We start from the raw sequence: 16,518 nt of genomic DNA, 5'->3' as shown, positions 1-16,518 counted from the left end.
TTTTTTGTCATTTGTGTCATAATGAATAATATTTACATGTCTGATGTCAATACAGTTCAAAATAAAAGAATTGAGAGCGAGTTCTGCATGATATTGTGTGCTGTACATAAATGCCATTTTCTGCAATTTCTTTTCTCAGAGAGACATTTTGGGTGAAAACAGGGTGTATATAAATGGCTATAAGTAGAGTACAGAAGATGCTAAAAGCTCACTTTTTTTTTCCTGGTGAACCCAGAGACGTACATCTTCATTTTGAGGTATTGCAAATCACTCTGGTGCTAATAGATAATTTACTGTGGGTCTTGAAAGATGACCAACAATTATGAAAATCTTTGGCCTGTGCTAAATATTGGCAGTCCTAAACTGGCGGTGAATGAGTTAAGATGCTACTGGCTGGTCTTCCAGCGGCCAATGGCCATCTTCAGGGTGTGGTTCGGGGTGAGCAGAATCGTCCGTAAAGGGAGGTTGGTCATGGGGCTGGAGCGGTTCTTGGTGTTGATCCAGCTCTCGATGGCCTCCCTCTCATATGAGTAGCCATCTGTTTGGGAAACACATACAGTAAGCTCACATAATGCATAGATATCAAACAACTTTGCCGTGTTTAAGAAATACTCTTCCATCGATGTGCTGCTAAAGGAGCTACTAGTTCTTAATTTACAACAAGTTGAATTCACCTTGGCCTTGCTAGTGTGTGGCTCTATTTCTTTTCCTGCCTCACTATCTCTGTCCCAGACACACCCCCTCTGCTGCGGTGAGGAGCCCTCACCTGGAGCTGGCTGGCAATCAACGCCGATTGGCTGAGTCGTCGCTGCTGATTGGCTGCTTCAGACCTGCATGTCCTACATAAGCTCCAGTGTTCCAAGATGGCATTGTGGGTAAGTGTTAGCGGAGCGCTTTGCGTGCTTAACACTGGACCTCCACCCTGCTTGCTCTCTCCTCAAGCCTCTTTACATTCGCTCTGTTGTATTAGCTTTTTGCTACTTTCAGCTAACTTTAATTGCTCGTTTTGGTTAGCTCTTTTTGTGGCCCTTGGTCACTTGACAGCCAGCACTTGTTTATTGTGTGTGCTTTGAAGCTACAGCTATTTCCATTAGCTGTCAGCCTATTTGCCGGCTTTGTAACTTTGTCTGAAGTTACTCTCATTGGCCTTGCTTTTTAGCCTATGCTGCTTGGTCTTTTGTTAGATGTAGTCCAGAGCCGTGTAGATAGAAGAGTCCCGACATCTCCATTCACTCCAATGGACCAGTTTTTTTAAGGTCCTGGAACTCTTGAGTAAAAAAAGCAGCACTGTCGAGTTGCAGCAAAATAGACAGTTTGTGTTGTACTTTGAAAGGGTTTTTCATCCCTTGAATCAAATTGTACATTATCAGCTTTATTTTCGCATGCAAAAGTAGCGCGAGACCCCTTCCTGGCTGTTCATTGGCTAATGAGTCTCACATTTTGGTCCTCCGCTGACGCCACTCTCACTCTAGAGGACACTAATGTAGTCTAACTACTTTTTCATGCACACACTCATTGGCCTACTTGGCTACTTTGTATCTCACTTGCCTTTTTGTTTAATTCCTGTTCAATGTTAATATTAAGGAAGCCATGTAGGGATGTGTGTGTCACCCTGTGTTAATCTCCCTTTTTCTCCTGGTTTCTATAGGTTAAGGAGGGTAGAACTGTCTTTTTGTTTATAGTCTAGTTTATTTTATTTATAGGTAAATTGTGGGCTTTGGCCACCCTGACGTCATTGTGCTTCCTTATTATTTGATCCAACCTTTGTTAAAATAAATAATTGTTTCTGTTCACTTTAATTCAGTTTCACTCCAGCACAAGACTTGCATGCAGGCTAGATGCTGTGTGCTGGTGGTTCTCTCACCAGCGGCGATGACCGGCTCCCTCATCAGCTCTCTGGTGATGGGACACAGGAACTCGTCAGTCTCCAGCTCCTCCACCTTCCTCAGGACTTTACTGCGCAGACCTACTGACTCTACACACACAACGCAATCACAGAACACCACAGAAGAGAGACAGACCTACTGACTCTACACACACAACGCAATCACAGAACACCACAGAAGAGAGACAGACCTACTGACTCTACACACACAACGCAATCACAGAACACCACAGAAGAGAGACAGACCTACTGACTCTACACACACAACGCAATCACAGAACACCACAGAAGAGAGACAGACCTACTGACTCTACACACACAACGCAATCACAGAACACCACAGAAGAGAGACAGACCTACTGACTCTACACACACAACGCAATCACAGAACACCACAGAAGAGAGACAGACCTACTGACTCTACACACACAACGCAATCACAGAACACCACAGAAGAGAGACAGACCTACTGACTCTACACACACAACGCAATCACAGAACACCACAGAAGAGAGACAGACCTACTGACTCTACACACACAACGCAATCACAGAACACCACAGAAGAGAGACAGACCTACTGACTCTACACACACAACGCAATCACAGAACACCACAGAAGAGAGACAGACCTACTGACTCTACACACACAACGCAATCACAGAACACCACAGAAGAGAGACAGACCGTTTTAATTACATTATTTTGTGTGCTCAAAACTATATATTTAAGCAATATAGCATGAGAGCCAGTGTGTTGTGCCAAATATATCCCCCTGATCAGCTGTTATCCCACGAGGCCGCAGGCTGAGTGGGATAACTGCTGAGCAGCGGGATATATGCCACAACACACGCAGCTCGAGTTTTTATAAAACGGTTTCCAAGTATGATAATATAATAATAATAATAATACTATAAGTCCGACTCCGACTGGCATGTCATTCTGATAGAGTCAGTTGAAACACTACTGTAAGGCGGGACCGCAAGAACGTGCGGGTGATTTGATTGGATCGTTCTGGAGACTGAAGTTGACATTGGCCAATCCTGGCGCTTGCTGAGAAGCTGAGAGCTTTCTGGAAACCCCGACAGGCAGCTCGAGCGCAGCGTTGCATTCTCAGCGCTTGCTGAGAAGCCGAGTGCTTTCTGCAAAGCCCGACACCAACTAACGTTACGGGGTTAAATGCGGGGTTAAATGCGGGGTTAACAGCCTTTCTTTTGCAAAGAAGACATTAGCCCGCATCTATTCTTGTACAAAACATCATTTTCTGCGAAGTATTAGTAAAGTTATAAGCGAAGATCGATTCACAAGGATCTGACAGCTGTCTCCGCCATTTGTTTTTTTTTAAACCAAAGGCTTTTAGTAAGAAAGTTGCCATGGCAACCAATAACCGAGTCCAATAACCCATGGCCATGGGTTATTGGACTCGGTTATTGGATTTATACAATGGCTGTGAACCAATCAGATTGCTTGATTTGAGAGAGCCGTTTTATAAATATATATATATGGAAGACATATTTTATTCCTAACAATGAATGAATGTAGCTATTTCTAATACTAACCAAGCTGATGGACTGACGACAACAGAACACTCTTATTTTAGCCTAGCACATCTTGCAGATAAAGCCAGAAAGGTACCCAAAATATGATAAATAACTAAATAATCCAGGACCCACATTTCACCCCATTTCAGACCGACTTGGAAATAATCAAGAAGGCTTCATGATATTAGGTGTAAAGCCATTTTATAGCTAATGGAAAATACCGTTTTGGAGCCTGGGTTATTATGTAACTGATGGACTCACTGCTCCTAAAGTAGATTACAGTGGAAAGTGCTGAAACCCCACAGCCTAATAATGTAGTACAGCCGAAAATATGATGTAATCTTGCAGATAAAAAAACCCACGTCAACATTCATTCACTCATTCAACCTTTTCTTGATTTAATTCTCCACCTTTATCATATCCACGTAAATAGGTAAGAAGCCAGGCATTAAATCCTAAACCAAACAAATCCATAATGTCAAAGCCCACAAAAGACCAGGCGTATATAATAATACCCATAATGCTGTTTACACTCCTTATACTGCAACCATCTAGTGATTCAAAAGTAAGCAGCAGAGACGAAGAGCAAATGGAAAAGTTGTGCTGTGTGTGTGATGTTTGTCCTCCTCACCTACGTGCAGCTCTGAGGCCAGTGTGTCTTTGGTTAGACTGAGCAGCTCTGTGCCGTCCATGTTGTTGGCTCTGAACTTGTCCACCAATCCCTCCAGGCCTTCCTCCACCAGCCACGCCGACACGTCCTCTTCCGACCAATCACTGACCAGCAGCTTGCACTGGCCTGCCAAGGTTCTCCCTGAGGGGGTCCAGCAAAAAAAGCAACTCAGTCCTTGCCAGCTGCAGCGCTTTTTTGAGAATCGGCTAAGTGGTCTTCATGCATAAACTATCTGGGAATCTTGCTGACTGGGGGTAATCTGATTATTGGTGGCTAGCATAGCTTGTATCATAATACAAATGAACAACTGGTTTTTTTTAGAGGTTATTGAAAGGCTGAAACCATCATTGACACAGGATTGAATCCAAGAGGTGGAAAATATGTTTTTGTGATTTTGTCTTTATATATTTTTTGGTTTTCTGACTACGGATGTGACCGCTACGCTGCATACTTAAGACTAGTAAAATTCTTATTATGTAATCTGATTACCTACTGTCACAATAAAAGTGATTCTGATTCATTAGATAGAAATGCATGTTTAATGCTGGAACCTAAACAGGACTTTATGGCAAACACTGGAATACATTTGACCCATTCCACAGAGCAAAAGCCACCCTCCTCCCCCCAACCCAGGAAAATAGGCATCCTACCTTCACTTGAGGTCAATGCAGATTCTCCTGAAACAGAAATATGCATAAACAAACTGTACATGGTGATACTAATACTGAACTGTATAATGGCAACTTTGGAAATGAAAGCCATTCATTTGTTAGAGCAAACATGAAACGCTATTAAGGATACGACAAAACCTTCCAGTATTGAGGTGAAACTCCTTTGGGATTGAACAGTGATGCTATCTGACAAGACATTTTAAAATGTTGACCATGCTTTACAGAAAGTATACACCAGGAAAATAACATCATGCACACTTTCCTTATTATTTCTTAACTTATTTTCAGAGCTGCCCCCCCAACTAGGAATTATAACAAAGCTATCTAGATTGGTTTGTGACTGCAGAGCAGAGATGGGGACTTTGACTTGAGACTTGAGCCGCACTTAGTTACACACAACAGAGACTTGAGACTCATCCTCAAAGACTTGAGACTTGACATGAAGGAAATGTCTACTAATGTCATCTCTAATCATTGCTGCCACTGTATTCTAATACAGAAGTTCTCAAATGTTTTTCAGCCAAGGGCCCCTTACAAGATAGAAAATATACCGGGGACCCCCTCATTCTGATTTGTGATTTTGGGCTAAGCTTAACTCATTCACCGCCAAAGACGTCTTTGACGTCTTATCAGAAATAGCCATCCACGCCAAAGACGTGTTTGACGTGTTTTTGTTTTTATGAGTGCAGCGCGTAGTTGAAACACTTACCCAGCCTCTGACATGTCATCTGGTCCCTATCCTCAAAGGGTAGCCGACAGCACGTTATCAAACACATACCGCAGCTGTTGTTTGAAACGAGGAAGAAGGAGGAAAAGAGGAAAAACAGAGAAACGCGCTTCCTTGTACAGAGGAAAAAACGCCATTGAAACGCCTCTCGGCGCGCTGCACTGCTGCCTTGCTGCAGGGCGAACCTGGATTGCCTAGTCAAACCCGTGACGAACATGATCGATCCGGTTCCAGCAGCGCCTGGTCCCAAAGCCAAGCCGCGGACCCGTTCCTGTGTCGTGTGACTCGTGTCGCAGCATTCGTCCCACTCCCAGCCCGAACGAGAGGAGGAAAACGAGCAGCAGAGGAGGCAAAACGCTGATGGGGAAGGAGGGGGAAGGAGGTGCGATCTAGCTGCAGACAGCTGTGGACAGAACTCTCTCTCTGTGTGTGTGTGTGTGTGTGTGTGTGTGTCTGTCTGTCTGTCTGTCTGTCTGTGTGTCTGTCTGTACACTCACTCACACTGAGCAAACTGTATTGTTGAATGTAAAAAAAGCACTTCATATATATATATATATATATATATATATATATTTTTTTTTGTCATTTGTGTCATAATGAATAATATTTACATGTCTTATGTCAATACAGTTCAAAATAAAAGAATTGAGAGCGAGTTCTGCATGATATTGTGTGCTGTACATAAATGCCATTTTCTGCAATTTCTTTTCTCAGAGAGACATTTTGGGTGAAAACAGGGTGTATATAAATGGCTATAAGTAGAGTACAGAACATGCTAAAAGCTCACTTTTTTTTCCTGGTGAACCCAGAGACGTACATCTTCATTTTGAGGTATTGCAAATCACTCTGGTGCTAATAGATAATTTACTGTGGGTCTTGAAAGATGACCAACAATTATGAAAATCTTTGGCCTGTGCTAAATATTGGCAGTCCTAAACTGGCGGTGAATGAGTTAATTGTTTCCACGGTAACGTGCTTGACTTTTAATTTGATAGGTTTGTTATTAGAATGTAATCCACGAACCATTTTAGATTTAAAGCATAAACTATTTTCATTGAACTATGAAGATTTTGCAAAAAATATATATATATATATTTTATTACATTACATAATTTGGCAGACGCTTTTGTTTTGTCCAAAGCGACTTACAATATCACAATTTGTCAACAGTACAGAAAACCACTATGCAACACAATCAATGGCAGCAAAGATATTTTTATAGACTAGCACCATGTAGGAAGTAGTTTGAGAAGGAATAAGTAACATGTAGCATTAAAAAATAAATAAATAAATATATATATTTTTTTTACCTGAAAACTTTTCGCGGACCCCCTGGCAAAGTGGCAAACCCCCATTTGAGAACCACTGTTCTAATAGATAAGGAGTGAGGATAAAACAGCACATGCTTTGAATTCCTTAGTTGGAGCTATGCAGTGTCCTAAGCAGACCGGATGACATGCAGCAGCTCATCCATAGGGACTTGAGACTTGACTTGGACTTTGCCCCTCAAAGACTTGAGACTTGACTTGGACTTGCAAAAAATGACTTGTGAGCATCTCTGCTACAGAGTCCGTGGCTGCTATTGTTTAGTGCACATCTAGACACAAATCTTTCATGAATCAAAAAGCAGTCAGTGTATAAAGTGTAGATAAAAGGAAAACTAAGCAGGCGACGATTTCCCATCTTTTCCATGAACACGTGAGGTGAAGGAAGGAAAACACAGTAATGTAAGACAATACATAATACATTTTTTTTTTTTTTTTTTTTTTTTTTTTTTTTTTTTTTTTTTTTTTTTTTTTTTGTTTTTGTTATGGCACTGTGTACCTATGTGGCAGCCTGTATGTCCAAGACAAATTTCCCTCGGGACAAATTAAAATAATCTTGAATCTTGAATCTTGAATAAACAAATGCTGTTCATCTTCATCAGAATATACTTTCTTTATCATGTGTGTGTTCTTCCTCCCCACCGTGGCCACTGCAGCCGTCCTCTACCCTCCAGATGTTGACTGTCTTATCCATAGAGCCGGTAGCGATCAGCGGTGACGTCGGAGAGAAGGCCACGCTGTCACATTATACCTGCAGCAGAGGAGGCCAATCACTTGAATGCCACGTATTTCAACAATAGATGTTTCCTTGAAGTTTAATTAAGGAATGTCTGGTTTTATGATAACGATAATAAACTTAATTTGTATAGCACTTAAGGGCGACTTTACGATTTTCAACCAGCTTTGTATCATTACAAAATCAGTGGTATTATGCAAATGAACAGTGTTTAACTCCCCCCCCCCATCTTGCCTGGACCAAGAGCTCATTCGCAGTACTGTACGTCCTGCACTGTGAGGGTGGCGAGCAGGAGACCAAGAAGGTCGAGGCAGAGGCAGGCTTCAAGTTCCCCACAGTTGTTTTAGTGTGGACAAACCAGGTTTAACATGTTGAGTTGCATAGAAAAAAAATACAAAAAGCTGGAAAATACTTTTTTTTTTAAACAAGACAAAATGTGTCAAGACAAAATACCAGAATGAAGAGATCAGACTTAACTGGAACCCTTAGCCTAGGCTAAACCCATCCAAGCCTGGGCCCTAGCTATCAGGCCAGCAGTCATGTCCATTCCTTCCTGGCACAAGGTAAGAGTGAACTCTCTTAAACAGCCCAAGCCCCGCCCCCTCCTACAAACACATGACCGACAATCAGTGTCAATTAAAGAATTAACAGATCAAGGGTTACATTCAATACAATAATTTGTTACATTAGCATCACTGAATAACTGGATGACCAATCAAATATATTGCAATGTCCCGATCAACGTTCTAACCCACTCAAAATAGATGTATACATTGTATTCTATTCAAACCACACTTGGCATGTTCCACTACCCCTCTCTACCTGAGGGTGGACTCCTCCGCCTCTGTTTCACACACCAGGCCTGAATGAGGAATTGCCAAGTGTTAATTAGCACCAACTGCACCACTGTAGTGAGACAGACTACAATGAATAAAATGTCACAAGCAAACACCAATTCAACAGTATAATTCTATATAGCTATAGGGCATGGGTGTCCCCATGACATGCACCAACTGACTCATAGGACTCATGTGGTGCAGGATGTACTGCAAATGAATGTAGAGAGAGCAATGATGACAGCGACAGTAATAGTGATAGTGTTAGTGACACCATGGCAAATCTGCTCCAAATGACATCATTTGGACCAGGAAGTTGTGAATGAACGGGGAGCTCTCGGTCCAGGCAAGACAGAGAGAAGTTAAACATTGTGTTCATTTGCATATATAATTGCCTACCGGTTCTGTAATGATACAAAGCTGGTTCAATTAAAACCATGTCAACATCAAACTCGTGAAATAATTTCAAATTAAAACAAGTGGGAACAAAAAGACATGACAAGATTGAAAAACAAACAAACAAGAACAAATGATGTCATTTAAAGGGAAAATCCATGACAGATATCGTCCTTTTGTGAGGTTCGATGCATTCTCTGATGTGATGTAGGTGTAATAACCCCTCAACCTGCCTTGTCTACTTCAGTTAGTGATTTCCTGTGTTTGCCAAAATGACATTCCTCAACGCTGGAGAGAGGGGGCGTGATTAGCAACGTGATGAGCATGTTGCTTTCAGTCAAAGGTGGCTGTACGGGCATTTAAATAGCCTGTACGTGTGATCATTCAGCTGGCGTGTATACATGTAGGTGGAGAGAGAAATAGCGTCCGTGGAACTTTCTCAAAACCCAACACGTCTCAATAGACCATGTCTGGTCTATTGAAGTCAGTAATTGGTATCTCTGCCTCTTCTATAATGGATTTCTCAGTGTATGATGGAGATGGTTGAAGATCAAAGTGCAAAAATTCTAAGACTAATAAATCTGCAAAAAAAAACATTGTAGCAGCGCTGAAGATCTCTCTACTCTCTACATATCCTCACATCTTCTATGTTTGGCCAGGTATCTGTGGAGGTGGTGGTGTTTCGGTGATCTGAGGCACATACTTAACCATCTGAACCAGGACCTTTGCTGCAAATCATTCCCCTCTCTCCCCTAACCGTTCCATCAATTATCTAATAAAAGCAAAATGCACAAAAGAATAAAAAATACACACATCATGTAACCACAGCAGTACTGAGAGTAAATATTTCACCTTTCATGCTGGTTCAACGTGTAAAGCAAAACTGCATTATTCTGGAATCAGAATGATTGCGTCCAGTTCAAAACATACCAAGAATATTGTGTTATCAAGGTTACAGAAGATAATTAAAGTTAATTCTATGATATAAACCTACTAATACTGAGTTAATCAATATAAAATAGAGGTGCTTACTGCATCATAGATGGTAACAGTTTTATCCACAGAGCTGAGGGAAATAAAAAGCAGACTTTTTAATGTCAGCAATGTTTAAATGACCCAGTACTTGATATTTTAAAGATAGTTTAGACAAACATTCGCTCATTTGAAATGCAGATGAAAAGCAAACCCACAAAATATTTTCATGTTCATTTTTTGCCTTACTTGGGGAATAAAGCAATGCATGTCTCCCTCCTGTGGTTGAATTGAATACTACACAATGTTTGTCAAGGATGGCCTACAGATGTCCAGGCCAAAGAATGCCGTGTTGATCTAGATTCTAGAACATGGCTATGTAATTGAAGGATGTGCTAATAATTCCTTGTGAGTTTTCCTAAGGGAGCCAGGCTGCTCAGTAATGTCTGAAATGTCTCCGTTTTGAAGTCATATCTTACCCAGACACAAGCAGCTGTCCGTCTGTGGAGAACGCACAGGAGAGGACAGGAGCTGACTGCCCGGTCAGAGTGTGCAGCAGCTAATCAGGCATGATTAGTTGCCTGAAAAGGAGTGCTCGACACCAGCGCCTTTCTGATATTTTCAGATATATTTTGTATGGGAGCGCTGGAGCGGACGCACAGAAAAGCTGGAGCGCTCTGAAAAAAGACATTGGGCAAAGCGCAATTTCAGACCGCTCTCTACTCTTTGGAAACAACTGAAAAAAGACACTGGAGCAAAAGAAGCTATAAGGACACACGCCCCTACTTGGCAAAAAGCTGAAATGTTCATCTTTCTGGCAAATGTAGGTAAAAGTCAGACTTGAAAGCAGCGTCCTCCTGTCTTGTTTGAGGTGAAAGACATGTGATCAAATGTTTTGTGTCCTCTTGCCTGCACTCCACAGGGTTCCCACACCTTCTGAAACATCACATTCAAGGACTTTCCAGGCCCAATTCCCTCAAATTCACACAGCCAACACAGCATCGTTTGAAACATGGATCAAGCTTCATTCCTAATATGTAGACTAACAAAGAGGATCAACTCTTATTGTTTGCAGGCTGCATTTAGTCAATTAGGGACAGGAGGCTGGACTACATTAATGACAGCAGGATGAGTGCATCACCTTCTTGTCCTGGCTGATGGGGGTGGGCGATGGCTTCTTGCTGATCTTGGTGGTTAATTTCCTCTCCTGCATGCACACAAAGTAACATACAGGCGCTCACGCGCGCTCGCACACACACACACACACACACACACACGCACGCACGCACGCACGCACACACACGGTGCCGCGTCTATGTGCCGACAGGCCGCAGTGCCGACAGGTCGCAATGCCGATAGCCCACAAGCAGAACCAGCTGAGCGAGGCGGCGTGCAGCGTGTCGGTGGAGCTTAACATCTCCCAGCCCCCACGCCAAACCTAACCTCCCCCCATGCCTAAACCTAACCTCCCCCACCCCCACGCCTAAACCTAAGGTCGGCATTGCGGGTGGTCGGCATAGCGGGTGGACCCCACACCGGTGCACACCACACACAAGTAAATTCGAAGAACTGTCTTCAAGATAACATCAACTAACTGAAATTATTGTTTTTCTTTTATACACCAGGTAAAATATAAATTGTGGGTTAGTTTTCTACTAAAAGAAAAGGTGACAGTCCTCAAAACGTAGACAATATTGCTGAAGGTTTGTACTACAGTGATTTTTCACGCTTCTTCTCTACCTTCAACCACACTGGCTGTGTTAACATGCACAAATGCACAGATCAGACGTACATGACTGAGATAAGTCAATCTTATACTGGATGCCTGGCTTACTGCCATATTCAACCTGTAGCATGGAAATATAGGGGAGCTCATACAGGAGGCGGACTCAGGACAGGGATCTTGAAGACTTACAGTATGTGGTAGATCCCAGGTTTCTTCTGAAAATGTTGTTTTAATGTTTGTTTTTTTGTTCAAAATTGTCTTTACTTTATTAGGTACCACTGATCGATAGATGTTGAGAGCGAGAGGGAGAGAGAGTGGGGGTTTGCGTGTGTGGGAGGGTTGTATTTGTTTTGTTGTGTTTATTGTACAAAACCTATATTGTAATGCTTGCAATAACAGTTGATAATTGTACAGGGAAAAATTTAATAAACATATTATTAAAAAAAAAAAAAAATGTGATTGGATAGACGGGAGGAGAGGCTGCGTCAAGTTAGGCGAACGACGCCAGAATATATATATATATATATATATAGTGCCTTGCTCAAGGGCTCTGTGATGGCAGTTGTCAATGGGTGCTCTTCCCTCCTTTGACAACTGCCACCACAGAAGACAGAACCCTTGAGCAAGGCAATAAAGCACCAATTATTCACATATTTCCATCCAGATTTGTCCAGACAGGCTAAGGATTTGAACATCTGAACTTACTCATGAACTTAACTTGAACTTAATCATGTAAACCCTTAAAACAAAAGTTCCATGTGGAACTGTCTGATGCTTGTGTGGCCTTCTGTGGCTACTAAATGAAAAAAAAGTTTGGTATCATATAGAGGCAAAGTGACCGCCTACTTCCTGCTTGAGCACTGTACCAGAGATTTTTATCCGCCATTTATTTTTCCATAAACATTTCGTAAAATGCGTATAAAAATAGTTTTGCTTTGTCAAACCAAACGGTTCAGCTATATTTAGAATCGGGAGAGACCATAGAACATTTCACTGGGACCAACACTTAAGATTACATCGAAAATATATTTTCTTTAAATCCGCAATTTCTTTTTACTTTTTGGTCCGAGTGAAATGTTATGTGGTCTCTCCAGTTTCTACATATATCTGAACCATTTGGTTTGAACAAGTAAAACTCTTTTCATAAGCATTTTATGAAATGTCCATGGGAAAATAAATGGCGGATGAAAATCTCTGGTACAGTGCTGAAGCAGGAAGTAGGCGGTCACTTTGCCTCTCTATTGGGTTCTAAACAGTAGGACAGATTATATGACCAGAATTTAAGAGAACACACCACAATCGACAATTGTAACATTCTTTAATTAATTTAACTTTTTTTTGCACACCATGGAAAAGTGATTATTATCACAGAACACATTTTCATTACTTAAGAGAACACATTTTGATTATTTAATAGAACACATTTTGATTATTTAAGAGAACACATTTTGATTATTTAATGTTATACACAAAAATGCAAAAAAAGAGAGAAGAGCTTTCATGAGATGGTTGGCCATTCATCCTGCTTCCACAGTCCCTTCTTTGACTATAGGTTGAGGCCACGTCTCATCATAGACGCTGGTTTAGCTGTCTCAGCCTTGCTGGGGGCGGGGTTAGGGTGGGGTAAAAACCCCCGTTCTATCCATTCAGCAAAGTTTGGCTGATAGGCCAGCCCAGGCAGACACGATCGGGGATTTAACCACAGCAGTAACACAAGACGTCTGCTCAGATGTGCGTACATCTGAGCAGACGTCTTGTGTTCTGCTCTAGAACCCCCAAACTTGTAGTTTAGAGCCGCAGCACCGTCTTTTGGTGAGTCAGCCCATGAGATAATGTATATGGGCGGTTTTACCCCACTGGCGCGCCAGCCGTTTCACATTTTGTGGGCGTTCCCAGACATGCGGACTGTCTCTATAGCCATAGCCAGGTTCCTGGCCAGAGCGAGCATCAGGAGCTCCACTTTGGTCTGCTCCATGTCTTCCTCCTGCGTAGGTCTCTCTGGGCTGGGAGCAGCAAACCCAAGGAGGAGGTGAACTCCTCTAAAGAGAACATCGGCTGATGGGTTTGGTCTGTTGAGAAGATCACCTCTTTCTGCTCCGGCAGAGGGCATCGGTCAGCAGTGTCATCCAGAAGCCTGGGAGGGTGCTCTTGGCCGTCATGAGCAGCAGCAGCTTCTACAGGAAAGTTAGTCACTGGGCAGCATGGCTGGGCCCAGGTTATCTATCAGGTCCAGATCAGAGAAGGTCCCAGGCTCGTATGACAGATCTGTAGTTCTTACTGATGCTGACAAATTGGGGCTTCTTCTTCTCGCTGGGCAGGTCCTCCCTGATCGTTGAAGATGTGATGCGACTCGTCGAAGAGTTTGTGTAAAATGGGGGAATATAGGTCCTCATCTTTCCTGACCTCGTGGATGAAGGAGCTGCCTGATCCTTTAGCGCCCGATGCTTTGAACACGGTCTCATAGACCAGGATATCTCCAGGACCCCACGCAAATCCCAAATGCATCCCTACATACTAAATACTGAAATACTACATACTAAATACGTCAAAAAATACGTAAAAATATATTACAAAATGCAACAGTGTGCCGTACCCTTGGTTTTGCGGTGAACGGACGGGGCGGCGTTGAGGCGGCTCCAGCTGCGTGTTCAACTCACAAGTGTAAAAGTTTTTCTTGTTGGCGTTTGGAACGACGGAGAATCACCGGTCCGGAGGGACGCTCTCGTCTGCGTCTGCGCGGGACGGCAAAGCGGCCAGAAGACACAGCGGGGTCGTCGGCCTTCTGGGGTCTTGGGGAAACCACTTGGCTCGGCTTGGTTGGACAGTCGAGGGGCTGCTGAAAAGATAAGATTTGACAGGTTAGGCCTTTAGGTGGCGCTCTTATCCAGAGAGAGACTGGCAATCATTGCAACGGCATCTATTATGATCAATCTAAACATTGCATCGTCTACATTATGAGATACCTTGTGCACAAAACAATCAAAATAAAAAGAAGTGTAGAAAAGAAACATGGATGTTTAACTGGGACTGTAAATTCATGTAAATTCCCTGCACATTGAATGCCTATTTAACTTAGCCTGTAAATTTCATGTACATTCAATGTAAACTCTTATTTAACTCCGACTGTAAATTCATGTAAATCCACTGCCTATTTAACATCTATTTAACTCAGTCTGTAAATCTCATGTAAATTCAACGTAAATTCATATTTATCATCCACAGAACACTTCACCACTCATGTGCATATTATATATATTTACTCGATTTGATTGCACTTGCAACTTTGTGATTGTCTTTAGTTATCTTCGTACTTCTTATCTCTGTATGTTGATGTGACCGCTACGCTGCATACAGACACTAAGACAAATTCCTCGTATGTAACTTGCATACTGTGGCAATAAAAGTGATTCTGATTCTGGATGTAGATTTAACTATTACTGTACAAATTCAAAGTAGTAGAAGAGCGACCTTATAAAGATACTGCAAGACTGTATTGTTTCTAACAGTGAAATCAGAATGAGACCCTTTTACCACACAATACACTGTGACACAACTTAGGATGCAACACATGGCTGTGATATTACTGTATGTTGCATTACTTTGCATTAGCAAGGCTTAATACACAAAGACACACACACACACACACACACACACACACACACACACACACACACAGTCAGGAGGCTTCTATGGTGTACATGTGTTCAAGGACTCAACAGGGCATGGTTTGAGACACCGACCAAGGCTAATTACTGTTACAACACTTTGTATCATGAGTGTCCTCTAGAGAGAGAGAGTGGCGTCAGTGGAGGACCAAAATGCGTGACTCATTAGCCAATGAGCAGCCAGGAAGGGGTCTCGCGCTACTTTTGAATGCTAAAATAAAGCTGATACCACACAATTTGATAGAAAAAAAAAAAAAAAAAAAAAAAAAACTTTCAAAGTACAACACAAACTGTCGATTTTGCTGCAACTCGACAGTGCTGCTTAATCCAGGACCTTACTTCCTGGAACTCTTGAGAGTAAAAAAGTGGTCAATTGGGGTGAATGGAGATGCTGCAACTCTTCTATATACACAACTTCAATTTGAATTCTTAAGCACTTTCAAATGAGTCGTGTCTATAGACTATTTATGTTCATTTTCAAAAACTTGAAGGTCTTGATTACCCCCACCAAATTCACACACTTTCAAGGATTTCAAGGACCAGTGGGAACCCTGTGTTGTACTGCTGTATACAGCTAGGCAATAACACATACAGTTAGCGCTTCAGAAATGTTTCCAACATGGTACCTACCATTATTCTCCTCTCTGGACTCTTTAGCACCGCCTCTGCGAGCGGAGTGAGGAGGGACGTGGAGGGAATGTTCAGGGCATCTTTCCCTTCACCGTGCAGACCATCACTCTGCTCCATGACATCAAGCGGCTTGTTGATCACCGCAGATTCGATCTCCATCGCCAGGACCACCTCTTCTTTTGGGGAATCATCAGAGTCCTCAAGCTGTCCTGAAATCTTGAAATCTTGAATCTTGAATCTCCTCCTCAGAGGACTTGAGATGGAGGCTGGAGGTGAGCGCCGGAGGAGAGAGTCCTAACAAACAAAGATGTAAGCGATTAAAAACATGAATGTTGCAATAAAAGACAAAACAAATCAACTTTGACAGTCATTTCTGTCAGTTGCACTGCAATCTGCGAACCCAGAGTCTGTTTTTATTTGAAAAATAGACTCCGGGAGAGCCCTACCGTTTTTCCCAGCTTCCTGTACAGCGCGTCTCTCCTGCTACCGTCACTTCCTTTTCCGCGTCCATTTCGGCTATTTGCTAATAACGTTAACGCATAAACACGCTGCATAGAAGACGTAAACTCGTCTCACAACAACAGTGGAAAATTACTGGAAAGTCGCGGTGCAAGTTGCTATTTAGACTGTAAACAGTGGAGCACGGACACGGAAAAGGAAGTGACGGTGGCAGGAGAGGCGCTCTGTACAGGAAGCTGGGAAAAAAGGTAGAGCTGTCCCAGAGTCTATTTTTCAAATA

At 42.4% G+C, this 16,518-nt stretch overlaps 1 pseudogene across 1 annotated transcript; it reads right to left on the bottom strand.

Moving 5' to 3' along the window:
• Positions 1 to 386: 386 nt before the first annotated feature.
• LOC310799828 (WD repeat, SAM and U-box domain-containing protein 1-like) lies at positions 387 to 13,989 on the bottom strand (annotated as a pseudogene). The gene is made up of 11 exons: positions 13,763 to 13,989; positions 13,391 to 13,487; positions 10,900 to 10,965; positions 10,238 to 10,317; positions 9,819 to 9,852; positions 9,639 to 9,679; positions 7,461 to 7,569; positions 4,746 to 4,772; positions 4,057 to 4,236; positions 1,865 to 1,975; positions 387 to 538 (listed from the first exon to the last, which is right to left on the bottom strand). The product of its transcript is annotated as a WD repeat, SAM and U-box domain-containing protein 1-like (transcript).
• Between the last annotated feature and the right edge of the window lie 2,529 nt (positions 13,990 to 16,518).

The sequence above is a fragment of the Poromitra crassiceps genome (assembly GCF_964638095.1).
Source record: "Poromitra crassiceps genome assembly, chromosome: 28".
NCBI classification, from domain to species: Eukaryota; Metazoa; Chordata; class Actinopteri; order Beryciformes; family Melamphaidae; genus Poromitra; species Poromitra crassiceps.
Note: the sequence above shows the minus strand (reverse complement) of the source record. Positions and strands in the feature narration are given on the sequence as shown.